This window comes from Coregonus clupeaformis, chromosome 11 (genome assembly GCF_020615455.1).
Source record: "Coregonus clupeaformis isolate EN_2021a chromosome 11, ASM2061545v1, whole genome shotgun sequence".
NCBI classification, from domain to species: Eukaryota; Metazoa; Chordata; class Actinopteri; order Salmoniformes; family Salmonidae; genus Coregonus; species Coregonus clupeaformis.
Genome location: NC_059202.1, coordinates 3,926,784 through 3,940,983, shown reverse-complemented (window position 1 = coordinate 3,940,983; position 14,200 = coordinate 3,926,784).

Sequence of the window (14,200 nt, the reverse complement as noted above, 5' to 3'; positions counted from 1 at the left end):
TCTGCCCAACGCCGTCTGAACTGTCCGTCTGCCCAACGCCGTCTGAACTGTCCGTCTGCCCAACGCCGTCTGAACTGCCCGTCTGTACTGAGCCTGCAAAGCCGCCCGTCTGCCATGAGCCTTCAGAGCCGTCCGCCAGACCGGAGCCGCTAGAGCTCTCCGCCAGACAGGATCAGCCAGAGCCTTCCGCCAGACAGGATCAGCCAGAGCCTTCCGCCAGACAGGATCAGCCAGAGCCTTCCGCCAGACAGGAGCAGCCAGAGCCTTCCGCCAGACAGGAGCAGCCAGAGCCTTCCGTCAGACCGGATCAGCCAGAGCCTTCCGCCAGACAGGATCAGCCAGAGCCTTCCGCCAGCCATGAGCAGCCAGACCCGTCAGCCAGCCACGAGCAGCCAGATCCGTCAGCCAGCTATGAGCAGCCAGATCCGTCAGCCAGCCATGAGCAGCCAGATCCGTCAGCCAGCCATGAGCAGCCAGATCCGTCAGCCAGCCGCGAGCAGCCAGATCCGTCAGCCAGCCACGAGCAACCAGATCCGTCAGCCAGCCACGAGCAGCCAGACCCGTCAGCCAGCCATGAGCAGCCAGACCCGTCCAGCCAGCCATGAGCAGCCAGATCCGTCAGCCAGCCATGAGCAGCCAGATCCGTCAGCCAGCCGCGAGCAGCCAGATCCGTCAGCCAGCCACGAGCAGCCAGATCCGTCAGCCCGCCAGGATCCGCCAGATCCGTCAGCCAGCCAGGATCCGCCAGAGCCGTCCTGCCAGGATCCGCCAGAGCCGTCCAGCCAGGATCCGCCAGAGCTGTCCAGCCAGGATCCGCCAGAACCGTCTAGCCAGGATCCGCCAGAGCCGTCCAGCCAGGATCCGCCAGAGCCGTCCAGCAAGGATCCGCCAGAGCCGTCCAGCCAGGATCCGCCAGAGCCGTCCCAGCCAGGATCCGCCAGAGCCGTCCCAGCCAGGATCCGCCAGAGCCGTCCAGCCAGGATCCGCCAGAGCCGTCCAGCCTGGATCCGCCAGAGCCGTCCCGCCAGGATCCGCCAGAGCCGTCCCGCCAGGATCCGCCAGAGCCGTCCCCGCCAGGATCCGCCAGAGCCAGCCAGCCAGGATCCGCCATCTAGTCAGGTACTGCCCCTTAGTCCGGTACTGCCCCGTAGTCCGGTGCCCCCTTAATCCAGTGGGGTTTAGTTGGGGGTGGTCATGAGGAAGGGAATACGGAAGCGGATAGTGACTAAGGTGGGGTGGGGACCACGACCTGGGCCAGAGCCGCCACCAGGGACAGACGCCCACCCAGACCCTCCCCGAGACTGTATGCTGGTGCGCCCGGAGGTCGCACCTTTAGGGGGGGGTAATGTGACACTCTGGCTCCACGGACCTTGATATTTGAGCCAGGGTTGTTTAGTTTCATTGTTTGGGTGTATTTCTATGTTGGGGATTTCTGGTTGTGCATTTTCTATGTTTGGTTAATTGTTCTTGATTAGTCGTATGACTCCCAATCGGAGGTAACGAGTGTCAGCTGTCGGCTCGTTATCTCTGATTGGGAGCCATATTTATACTGTGTGAGTTCACTTTGTGTTGTGGGTTATTGTTTCTTTGTTGCTGTTAGTAGTATTCAGTATAGAACTTCACGGATCGTCATTTGTTGTTTTCTTCGTGGTTGCTTTAAGTTAATAAAGTCATCATGTTCACTCGCAACGCTGCGCATTGGTCTCCTCCTTCAGACGAGCGTGACAAGTGAAAAGCTAATTCGACACAAACATTAAAATATATGTGTTTAATTTGCCAATTTAAACGCTACGACCTACTGAAAGTAGCTATGATTATTAGCTGTATCTGTTTATCTAGGATGGGAGTAGGTACAAATACATTTTAAAAAATCCGTTATATGGTATGGAATTGAAAGGCAATGAAATGAGAGGCCTCCCTTCAATGACTCACTCTTATCTCTCAAATAAAGAAGTCAAGTAGGCCTAGTAGATAACATATAAGCATGTCCAGATAATACACAATGACTGTGGAGGTATACAATTGAGTTAACATGACAAATAAACAAGTATACATATAGTATTCCCATCACACTCTGATGGTAAGTAGGCATTGTATCCATGTGAATTCCATGGGTTTTTGGACGTGATGTTTTTTCTAGCCATCTCTGTCACCCAGACGAGCCCTAGCCCTGGCACTGATCTTGACTGTGTGGCTCTGCACCACAGTAATGACAGTCAGAAGGGATGGCTAGACGTGGAGACACATGTCTGTTCTGGGCTCTTCAAACGTCCACTCTAAACTCCCGCTACGTGTGAATAAAGAGGACAGGAAGTGGCAGTTTGGCAGCTCCAACCAGGAGTGTCACACTCAATTGCGTCCCCTGCCAACTCCAGACACGTCGCATGGCCGAGGAGGTCACAGTGCTAGTTCCGCTCGATTGCCGCTTTTTTCAGGACGCTCTGTCTCCTAGACAAGTCGGCGACGCCACCTACACGACACCACGCAGTCGGGAGGAGACAGACTGACATACGGAAGACGCAGAGGCAGAACGACAGCCCGTTTTTGAAAGCTCTGATAAAACATGAGGATGTCTTGTCCGGTTACCCTGACGCACGGTGTCAAAATGTCTGCCGTGTCAAACCACTGTGTCTGTGGTGCAGAGCAGAGGATGTCCTGAGGTTGCCTTCTTTCCTTCTCTGTCCAGAAGCTGAAGGACGTTCAAAACTTTTCAGTTGGAAAGAAGGAATTCTCAGTTTAGCTTTTTTCTTCAGATTTAAGGAATTACTTGGTTTATGCAAATATTAACCTCTGTATGCTCTCTCTCTGTGGTATACAATAATGTCAAGATACTGTAAATGTTAATTTAACAGAATGTGTAATGCCTCCCTTGTTTATGCATGTCCATCTTTGACCCACATATATCTTGCAATAGGCTACATATGTGTTTGTGTATGTAGTAGGACTAAAAGCCATAACATACTGTAAACACATGCCAACAACATCCCATTGCTGGACTGCAACCCAAACTATTACCACTTAAATGCTTCATAATACAGAGGCTCAAGAACAATGATTCAAAATTCACTGTTCCAAATGTCAGTTGTCTCAAACAGAATATGATTCTTGCATGTAATAATCCCTTGCCAAATAGAAGGCTAGATAAATTGATTCACTTGCTTTCACACTAATATAACTTGATAAGAGCCTGTCTAAACCATAATGACAGTTGAGATTCATTATGTCAGCCTTGTAATCGTGCCTTATTGATGTGGTTGCTTTGAAATGGCACATTGGAAAGAGCAGTCACAGCTACAGGCAACAGCTTCATATGATGGCCATGTTACCGGACATTGAATTCTATTCTGTAATGTGCTCCTGCTGCAATAACAGTTTTAGACGCACACACACGCCCACACACACAGGTGCGGTTGCATTAAACTGATTTATGGAAGGGTAATGCAATTACTCCTATGCCTTAGCTAGAGGGTTTTTTTATCCACAAAAACTTACCAGAAAAACATGACAACAAATCAAATTGATTTAGCTGCTAGTTTAATAAAAGTGGCATCAGAGGGGTTGCAGAGTGTGGATGTGGTGCCATGTGGGCAGCATGGTGCCAGCCAGGCGAGGTGCAAGTCGGTCCGAGACGCATCCTCCATGCCAGCGTCCTGAGGGGGTGTGTCCTTATCAGGGAGGTCGTTAGGCTGTACTAAATCACACACACACACACACACACACACACACACACACACACACACACACACACACACACACACACACACACACACACACACACACACACACACACACACACTCACACACTCACACACTCACACACTCACACACACACACAGGCCCAGTGACTGTCATAGCCAACAGGGCAGGAAAACAATAATCTGTCAAAGTCTACACTTCCCTTCATGGATTTGAAAAGGAAATTACTGGTATAAGAAATATGGTGGAAGCTCCTTCTTGTAACTCCTTTTAAAAATTGTGGGAAGGAGTGTACAAGTGCACACTTCAGAAAGGACATATTATTAGGATGAATGGAGGGAGGTAGGGATGCAGAGCAATGTGAAGAGTCAGTGGACTCTTCAGTGGTTTGGTTCCCATACTTTTGGTTCCTGTCAATCATATCATATCAACTTATCTGAAAGGACACAATAATATATGATAATGTCATGACATCGCTTCATTATTTCAGTGCTCATAGTATCAACAAAGCTTTAACACGAGTGACTAATATCCCTTAAATGCATTCTAGGCTTTCGCACAAATACATTTCCAGTTTAAAGTAAATAATGCCAGCCATTATCTAGATGTATTGTTCATGTATCTTTGACAGCCGGGCGAGTTGCCTCTCTAAAAAAGACAGCACGGTGAGCTGAGGCAGATTTTCCACTCAGTCAGCACTTCTGTACCGCTGGAGAGATTGCTTAAGGTACCACTTAATGTGCTAGGAGACAGGATCTAATGGATTGATACACAGGTTTTGACATGCTATTTGAGCATGGAGCTCGCTATAATTGGTCATGTCATTGTGCATTAAACTAACGATATATAGAGTAGTGCCCTGAGACGAGTGTCTTTAGCAAATCTGTCAGATTTCAACACAAAACGCTTCTGACAGCTATCTCAGGATGGAAGCGTCTTGCCGGGCCTCACTGCAACTCAGCAGCATGAATCCCTTTCCCCGCCACTCACAGAACATTTGGGAAATCTGATTATTTTCTCCTCTTTGTCTCTTCTCAGCCTCCTTTTTGTATGACCCCCTTGGCTTGTCCTTAAATTAAGCTAAATCTTGAGTTTTTAAAAGCCTTTCCTGGATTATGAGGTTGAAGAGGACAGGCAAATGACCTTGACCCTGGCTGTCATCATAGGATGTGTTGAACCAAAGTTTATCTATTGACCAGTGGTGTAAAGTACTTAAGTAAAAATACTTTAAAGTACTGCTTAAGTAGTATTTTGTGGTACCTGTATTAGGGGTGTGAACATTTAAATATTAAAACGTTTAAACGAAATTGGGATCCTTAACATTAAGAACAATCCCTAACGGAAAAACAATCACAGTGCAGCTGGCTCACCTGCTCTTTCTATTTGCTAATGATGCGAGTATGTGTTCACTCTTTGGTCTGTTGCGTGTAGAATACCCCAGCCTATTCATTGATGTTAGGCCCTGCTTTACTGAAGTTGCAAAACATTGAAAGCCAAGAAGTTGCGAAGTACAGCATTCCATTGCGAGATACAGCTTTTGATTGCCGATAGATAGGCCTAGTGCATAGTTCTGACCCTGTCTGCCTTGTGGCCAACCTGCCTATACTGTGCCCCTCCCATCCTCTCTCTGTCCCTAGCTAGCTCGCTATGAAAGATGCAAGTGTTTGTGTTCTCGGAAGTTACGGCAACTAATCAGTCTCTTTCATTCCATGCTGAATATTAGGAGTCAATTACTATCGGAAGATGTGCTTTCTTTCTACTAAATGTCTTGGTAAGTCATGGTATTTAAAAAACTTTTAAGTACTTTTTTAGGAGAGAGGGGTCTGCACGCAGGCAGCTCGAGATTATTTGATTGACAGTTCTGGTCGCCTAGTGATGGAGTCCCGCTTCAGAAGTGGCATTTCTTTACAGACAAGTAAAATGCCCGTTCAGTGGCGCTTCGAAACTATCTCCAGAGAAGGTTTTGTGTTGGCCCTTAAAGGCTCTTCATGGTCAATCTGCTGTCTGCAGTGGCTGTACAGCATTTACTGTGATATGTCCTCTGCAGAAGTCAGGGCATTCATACTTCTTTGCGTAGCAGAGCAGAGCAGAGCTGTTGTGAAGGAAGTTGTCAAGGAAGTGAGTTTGTGTTTATACAGGACCTCCCGCCCCTACCTACCGTCAACCAATCATGTCAATGCGGAGCTATATGGAGCCCTCCGCATAGTTACAAAATTTGGGAGGCACACGGCGATGCGGAGCTTGATTTGGCCTCTGCAAGCCATCAGAGGCTTCGCAATTGCATCACACCCTCTGTACGGAGCCTTCGGACCACATTGTCACATCCCTAATCTGTACTTTACATTACTATTTATATTTTTGACTACTTTTACTTTTACTCCACTACATTCCTAAAGAAAATATGTACATTTTATTCCCATTCTTTTTCCCTGACACCCAAAAGGAGCCTACTTGTTACATTTTAAATGCTCAGGTAGGACAGCAATATGGTCAGATTCACGCGCCTATCAATATAACGAGTTATCATCCCTACTGCCTCTGATCTGGCGGACTCACTAAAAGCAAATACGCCTCTGTGCGCCCCTGTCGGTCAGTAAATTAAAAAACAAGAAAATTGTGCGTCTGGTTTGCTTAAAGGGACACTTCAGTATTTTGGCCCTTTATCTACTTCTTCAGAGCCAGATGAACTCGTGGATACCATTTGTATGTCTCTGTGTCCAGTATGAAGGAAGTTAGATGTAGTTTCATGAGCCAACGCTAACTAGCGTTACTAAGAAGTCTGTGGGTATCTGCTAGAATGCTAATTTGCTGAATATCATTTACTTTTACTTTTTACTTTTACTCAAGTACAGTTTTACAATTTAATAGGTTACTTTTTCCACCACCATACTTAAGTATATTTAAAACCAGATACTTTTAGACTTTTACTCAAGTAGTATTTTAGTGGGTGACTTTCACTTTTACTCATTTTCTATTAAAGAGCGACTGAACACGCCGATTGGCAGGTGTTCTGTTGCTCATTCGAAAAAAACGAGATTTCGGTCTGACTGATTCAGCGTTTGGTTAACGATGTTCGTCCCCCATGAGACACCGTAGACGCGGAAGCCTATTTCACTTCCTCAAAATCCCCAGAATGAATCTAAGATAACTCAAGAAGTGTTTAATACTTTTTTTGACGTTTTTGCAGATTATTTTTAGTTGCGCAATTTTACACCAAACTAAGGTGTTTGGTGCAGTGTTTCTCAAGTATTTTTTATTTTTTTTTACAATGTGTTGTTTTATGTAAGCAAAGTCGGAGCTGCTGGGCAGGTCTGTCTCACTGTCTATGCTCCTCTCATCTCTCTCCCTCCCCCTCCTCTCTCCCCATCTCTCTCTGTCAACCTCTCCCATCTTTCTCTCCCCTTCCCTCACTCTCCCCTTCTCTCTCTATACCGCCACCCCCTCCATTCTCTCTCCCTCCTTCTTTCCCTGCCTCCCAATTCCTCTCATCTCTCTCTCCCTCCTCTCTCCCACCTCTCTCTGTTTGTTGACTCTCTCTCCCCTCCCTCATCTCTCTTCCCCGTCCCCCTCCCTCCTCCACCCTCTCTGTCTGTCCCCCCTCTCTCCCCTCCCTCTCCCTCACCCTTCTCTCTCTCTCCCTCCTCCCCCTCATTCTCTCTCCCGCCTTCTTTCCTTCCTTCCCTCCCCCTCCTCTCATCTCTCTCACTCTTCTCTCTCCCTCCTCTCTCTCCCCCTATTCCTCCTTCACCATCTCCCTCTTTCTCTCTCCCCTCTTTCCTCTCTCCCCCTCCCTCCCTCTTTTTATATCTCCTCCCCCCTCCATTCTCGCTCCCTCCTTCTATCCCTGTCTCCCCCTCCTTTCATCTCTCTCTCTCCCGCTCCCTTCTCTCTCTCCCTCCTCTTTCCCACAGACAGGCCGACAGAAAGACAGGCAGACAGACAAGCAGACAGACAGACAGACACAGGCAGACACAGACAGACAAACAGACACAGACAGGCTGGCAGACAGACAGGCAGGCATGCAGACAGATACAGACAGTTTCAAGTCAATCAAAAAAATAATACCAATATCCTCTTCAGAATTCATTCAAGAATTCATAAGAATGATCTTAGTTTCTAGAACTGCAAGCGCCTTGTGTGTGAGAAATTATGAATAACCAGACAATGATGAGGATTTTCGGTTGATGAGAAGCACATTTATTTATTGATAATAATGTGGGTTAGAGATGTCCTCTTGATTGTTGCTAGTCACCTTTAAAAGATGAGAAACATGTTAAGAGTTTGCATTGGGAGCACCGGCAATTGGTTTGGCGCAGAAACCTTTTGCTGTGCGTTTCCCATTAATATAGGCTCTTTCTGGTCATACATTTAGTGATCAAAAGTTACAAGTACAATGTGATATTGTTTTCTAATTAAAACGTGGAGGTAGATTGTCCGAAATGTGTATGATTACCGTGTATTTCCTCGTTTAAATGGGGCGCATTCGAGCACATGAATGGTACGGGTAGTGCGGTAGTAGTAGCTTATCCCAGGGGGACGTACATGTTTATATCCAAGATGGTATTTATGCTCTAAAGCATGGGTTTAGAACAGTTATTGATGTGTGCTGGTATACAGTGCATTTGGAAAGAATTCAGACCCCTTCCCTTTATCCACATTTTGTTACATTACAGCCTTATTCTAAAATGGATTTTTTTTTTAATGGTCCTCATCAATCTACACACAATACCCCATAATGAAAAATTCCCCAGGAACACAGTGGCCTCCATCATTCTTAAATGGAAGAAGTTTGGAACCACCAAGACTCTTCCTAGAGCTGGCCGCCCAGCCAAACTGAGCAATCGGGGGAGAAGGACTTTGGTCAGGGAGGTGACCAAGAACCCGATGGTCACTCTGACAGAGCTCCAGAGTTCCTCTGTGGAGATGGGAGAACCTTCCAGAAGGACAACCATCTCTACAGCACTCCACCAATCAGGCCTTTATGGTAGAGTGGCCAGACGGAAGCCACTCCTCAGTAAAAGGCACATGACAGCCCGCTTGGAGTTTGCTAAAAGGCACCTAAAGACTCTCAGACCATGAGAAACAAGATTCTCTCGTCTGATGAAACCAAGATTGAACCCTTTGGCCTGAATGCCAAGTGTCACATCTGGAGGAAACCTGGCACCATCCCTACGGTGAAGCATGGTGGTGGCAGCATCGTGCTGTGGGGATGTTTTTCAGCGGCAGGGACTGGCAGACTAGTCAGGATCCAGGGAAAGATGAACGGCGCAAAGTACAGAGAGATCCTTGATGAAAACCTGCTCCAGAGCGCTCAGGACCTCAGACTGGGGCGAAGGTTCACCTTCCAATAGGACAACAACCCTAAGAACACAGCCAAGACAACGCAGGAGTGGCTTCGGGACAAGTCTCTGAATGTCCTTGAGTGGCCCAGCCAGAGCTCGGACTTGAACATGATCTAACATCTCTGGAGAGACCTGAAAATAGCTGTGCAGTGACGCTCCCCATCCATCCTGACAGAGCTTGAGAGGATCTGCAGAGAAGAATGCGAGAAACTCCCCAAATACAGGTGTGTAAAGCTTGTAACGTCATACCCAAGAAGACTTGAGGCTGTAATCACTGCCAAAGGTGCTTCAACAAAGTACTGAGTAAAGGGTTTGAATACTTATGTAAATGTATATTTCAGTTTTCTTTAATTATACATTAGCAAAATTTTTTTTTCTTTACTGTTTTTGCTTTGTCATTATGGGGTATTGTGTGTAGATTGATGACAGAAAAAATTATTCCATCCATTATAGAATAAGGCTGTAACGTAACAAAATGTGGAAAAAGTCAATGGATCTGAATACTTTTCGAATGCACATTGTTTATTATCTGAACATGCATGTATTGTATTTCATGTGCTTTGAATGCTAATTGACCAGATATGTGTAAGGTTTTCCCATTGGTCAGATGCATCATGGGAATTGCTATAAGAAGCCTGTCCTCTCATTGTTTGTGGGACAGGGAACAGGTCGGCATGCTGCTCGGTTTTGTTTTACGAGCTCTATTTGATCCAGTTGATTATTTTTGTAAATACTTGTACATTTTGCCAGCTATTATTATCTTCAATTAAGTCACTTCCTGTAATCAGACAGGCAGACAGACAGGCAGACACAGACAAACAGACAGGCCGGCAGACAGACTGACAGGCAGACTGACAGGCAGTTAGACAGACAGACAGACAGACAGGCAGGCAGGCAGACAAAGACAGTTTCAAGTTTCAAGTTAATCTAAAAATATTTGACCAATATCCTCTTCAGAATTTATTCAAGAATTCATAACAAGGCTCTTAGTTTCTAGAACTGCAAGACCATTGTGTCCAATGGAGGTAAAACATTATTTTGGGTCGATTTACTTCAAATTCCATATACCGGGTCCCCTGGTCAGAAATTTGTCAAATTTGGGGGAAGCTGAAATTCAATGTACGGCCCCCTGGGGACACTCTTCAACAATGTCATGAGTTTCAAGTCTTTACATTAAGAAGAGGATGGAAGACAGTGGTTTTGTGTAACTGCAGGGAGAGAATGAAGGACCGTTGAGGATGCCACATGAAGCTGAACCTCAACACAGGGCATCCCTATAAGGTCACGATTGGTTGTGTGCAAGGAAAGTCAGCTAGCTCAATCGCAGTCAACGGGGGCGTCATGGTTATGTGAGGGCTTAGTTAATGCTTTTCTATGGAAGAAAAGCCTTGTCTCTGTGGGACCAAATTTTCACTGTGAAGAGTTAATTTCACATGGTCAGATGTAGGCTTGCGGACATCGGGAGCATCTGTTGAACAATCCCATGCGTGAATTTTGTTTCTAGCCTGAACCGGTCTGCCGATGTCACTCAAATGCACATTAACTCTAGGTCAGGCTTCAAGTGAGGCCTACCTTTCTGCCATGTAGTGGGGAGAGGGGCAAATTAATTAATTGTTAATTGGATTAAGGTTAGGGTTATGTCTAGGGCTGAGGTCTAACTTTAACCCTAACTCTAGCTTCATGTCCACATCCCGGCTCAACCCTAACTCCAAGAGCTGAGCCAAGATGTGGAACGCTACGGTTAGGGTTATGTTTAGGGATGAGCCGGGATGTGGACATGAAGCTAGGGTTAGGGATGTATTGACTTATGCGCCAATACCCTTTAATGCATATCTATGCATTAATATCCTCTCTGTGGAGGTGGGAAAGTGGAGCGAGAGATGGAGGTGGGAGAGAGAAGAGGGAAAGAGAGGAGAGAGAGAAATTGATTAGAGGGAGTGTGGGGGGGAGAAGGAGAAGGGTGTCATGTCTGTGATGCTTTTCTCCATGCATCCATATTGTGATACTGTTCTTCCCCATTGAATGCAATGTATTCACTTAGGCATCAGCCCTGTGACACTCATCTTTTCCTATTGACTTCAATTTATTGACCTAAGATTAATTTGGTTGACACTTATCTTTTCCCATTGACTGCTATGTATTGACATAAGCATCAACCCTGTGACACTCATTTTTTCCCATTGACTGCAATGTATTGAGAAAAATGTTAGCTACTGTGACATTTTACCTTTTTTGCAAAAACGTGCCAAGATGATGTTTTCAGGCTGATAGTGGGCTGTAGGAATATATGTCCTCAAAGATGGAAGGCATGTGAGAGGAAGCGAGATCAGTTGGGACTATTCTAGCCAATGAGAGGGCAGAAATGCGTGTGAACAACAGGCACAACTCCGATATAAAGTAGTTTTTTTCAAGGTTGCCAAAATGCCACGTGCGTCCACTTACACTACCAGTCAAAAGTTTGGACACACCTACTCATTCAAGGGTTTTTCTTTATTTTTACTATTTTCTACATTGTAGAATAATAGCGAATACATCAAAACTATGAAATAACACATATGGAATCAAGTAGTAACCAAAAAAGTGTTAAACAAATCAAAATATATTTTATATTTGAGATTCTTCAAATAGCCACCCTTTGCCTTGATGACAGCTTTGCACACTCTTGGCATTCTCAGCTTCATAAGGTCGTCACCTGGAATGCATTTCAATTAACAGGTGTGCCTTCTTAAAAGTTAATTTGTGGAATTTCTTTCCTTCTTAATGCATTTGAGTCAATCAGTTGTGTTGTGACAAGGTAGGGGGGTATACAAAAGATAGCCCTATTTGGTAAAATACCAAATCCATATTATGGCAAGAACAGCTCAAATAAGCAAAGAGAAATGACAGTCCATCATTACTTTAAGACATGAAGGTCAGTCAATACGGAACATTTTAAGAACCTTGAAAGTTTCTTCACGTGCAGTCGCAAAAACCATCAAGCGCTATGATGAAACTGGCTCTCATGAGGACTGCCGCAGGAATGGAAGACCCAGAGTTACCTCTGCTGCAGAGGATATGTTCATTAGAGTTACCAGCCTCAGAAATTGCAGCCCAAATAAATGCTTCACAGAGTTCAAGTAACATACACATCTCAACATCAACTGTTCAGAAGGGACTGTGTGAATCTGGCCTTCATGGTCGAATTGCTGCAAAGAAACCACTACTAAAGGACACCAATAATAAGAAGAGACCTGCTTGGGCCAAGAAACATGAGCAATGGACATCAGACCAGTGGAAATTTGTCCTTTGGTCTGGAGTCCAAATTGGAGATTTTTGTTTCCAACCGCCGTGTCTTTGTGAGACGCGTGTGGGTGAACGGATGATCTCCGCATTTCCCACCATAAAGCATGGAGGAGGAGGTGTTATGGTGTGGGGGTGCTTTGCTGGTGACACTGTCTGTGATTTATTTAGAATTCAAGGCACACTTAACCAGCATGGCTACCACAGCATTATTCAGCGATATGCCATACCATCTGGTTTGGGCTTAGTGGGACTAAGGGCTATTTTACCAAGAAGGAGAGCGATGCATCAGATGACCTGGCCTCCACAATCCCCCGACCTCAACCCAATTGAGATGGTTTGGGATGAGTCTGACCGCATAGTGAAGGAAAAGCAGCCAACAAGTACTCAGCATATGTGGGAACTCCTTCAAGACTGTTGAAAAAGCATTCCAGGTGAAGCTGGTTGAGAGAATGCCAAGATTGTTTAAAGCTGTTATTTGAAGAATCTCAAATACAAAATATATTTTTATTTGTTTAACACTTTTTGGTTTACTACATGATTCCATGGGTTATTTCATGTTTTTGATGTCTTCACTATTATTCTATAATGTAAAAAAATAGTAAAAATAAAGAAAAACCCTTGAATGAGTAGGTGTGTCCAAACTTCTGACTTGTAGTGTAAGTGGACGCACGTGGCTAATCAACGACCAAGGTAGTTACTGAAAGTTGTTTAATACTTTAGTATTGTATATAAAGTATATACCATTTTCATCTTTAGGCCTACTTGGCCAAAATGATCATGATTAATTCAATTAATCAAAGGCCCACAATGTCATTGACTTCAATAATGATTTAGACGTGTATATACACAGAAACATACACCTACAAGAGAATTTCACACTATCACTAACATTTTGAGACAGGTGCAGGGTATCCTTGGCGTTATCAATATCAACCCATGAAACAATGGCAGACATTTTGTTTTCCTAAAGACAGCTGTCTTCCCTGTCTGTCAGCCTCTCTGTTCAGATTGGTGTGTTGGCTCTGATGCTCATCACACTGTCAGCCCGGGCTCTCCTTTCATTAGTTTAGACCCCTCTGTCCGCCACACTCACACAAATCACATTGACATCCCAACTCGTCAGATACACACAGAGCAATTTAACTGATATTCATTAGAGAGATGACAAGAGCTGATGGGCCTCTCTGGAGGAGGAGAGGGGATGAGGGGACTCATTTCTCCTTCTCCGTCTCTCCACCCGTCTGCCCGACGCTGAGTGACTTTGTTTTGAGATCAGTGAGGCGCAGCACTGCCCATCCCTTCACTCAGCTCGGGGTTCCTTGAGACAAAGAAAATACATCTCATCTCATCTGAATTACTACAATAAAAACAATCTAGAAGCAGTCCACTCAATCTCCTCCACTCAACACAGAAATGTTGCTTTTCAAGGGTCTTTTTAAAGTTAGTCTAAGGGCTAAGGCAGTTTCTTATCCTCCCCAACTGTCTGTTTTAATGCTCATTCAAGCAGAAGTCAAACCATTTAGGGCTTTCCCTCAAGCTCCTCATTAACCCCCATAATGTAAACTGTCTTATCTTCGCCCTAAACCATCTTAGCCATCTTTCCCAAGATGTCCATACGATTCACTCACCCATTAGATCCTAAGGGACAAACATAGAATAAATAATATAAATGTTCATGCCCACACTGTAGTTATGTGTTCTGCACCACAATGTTGTCAGTTGAACTATAATCAACTACTGAACTATACAATAATCAATGACTTATATGTTACGCCCCATCTTTCAATGTTCAGCCTTTGTTAGCTGAAGGCTTTATTCGGCTAATCCGAAGTGACTCATCACAAGGTTCTTGTGGAACATTTGCGCAACATATACCAAAC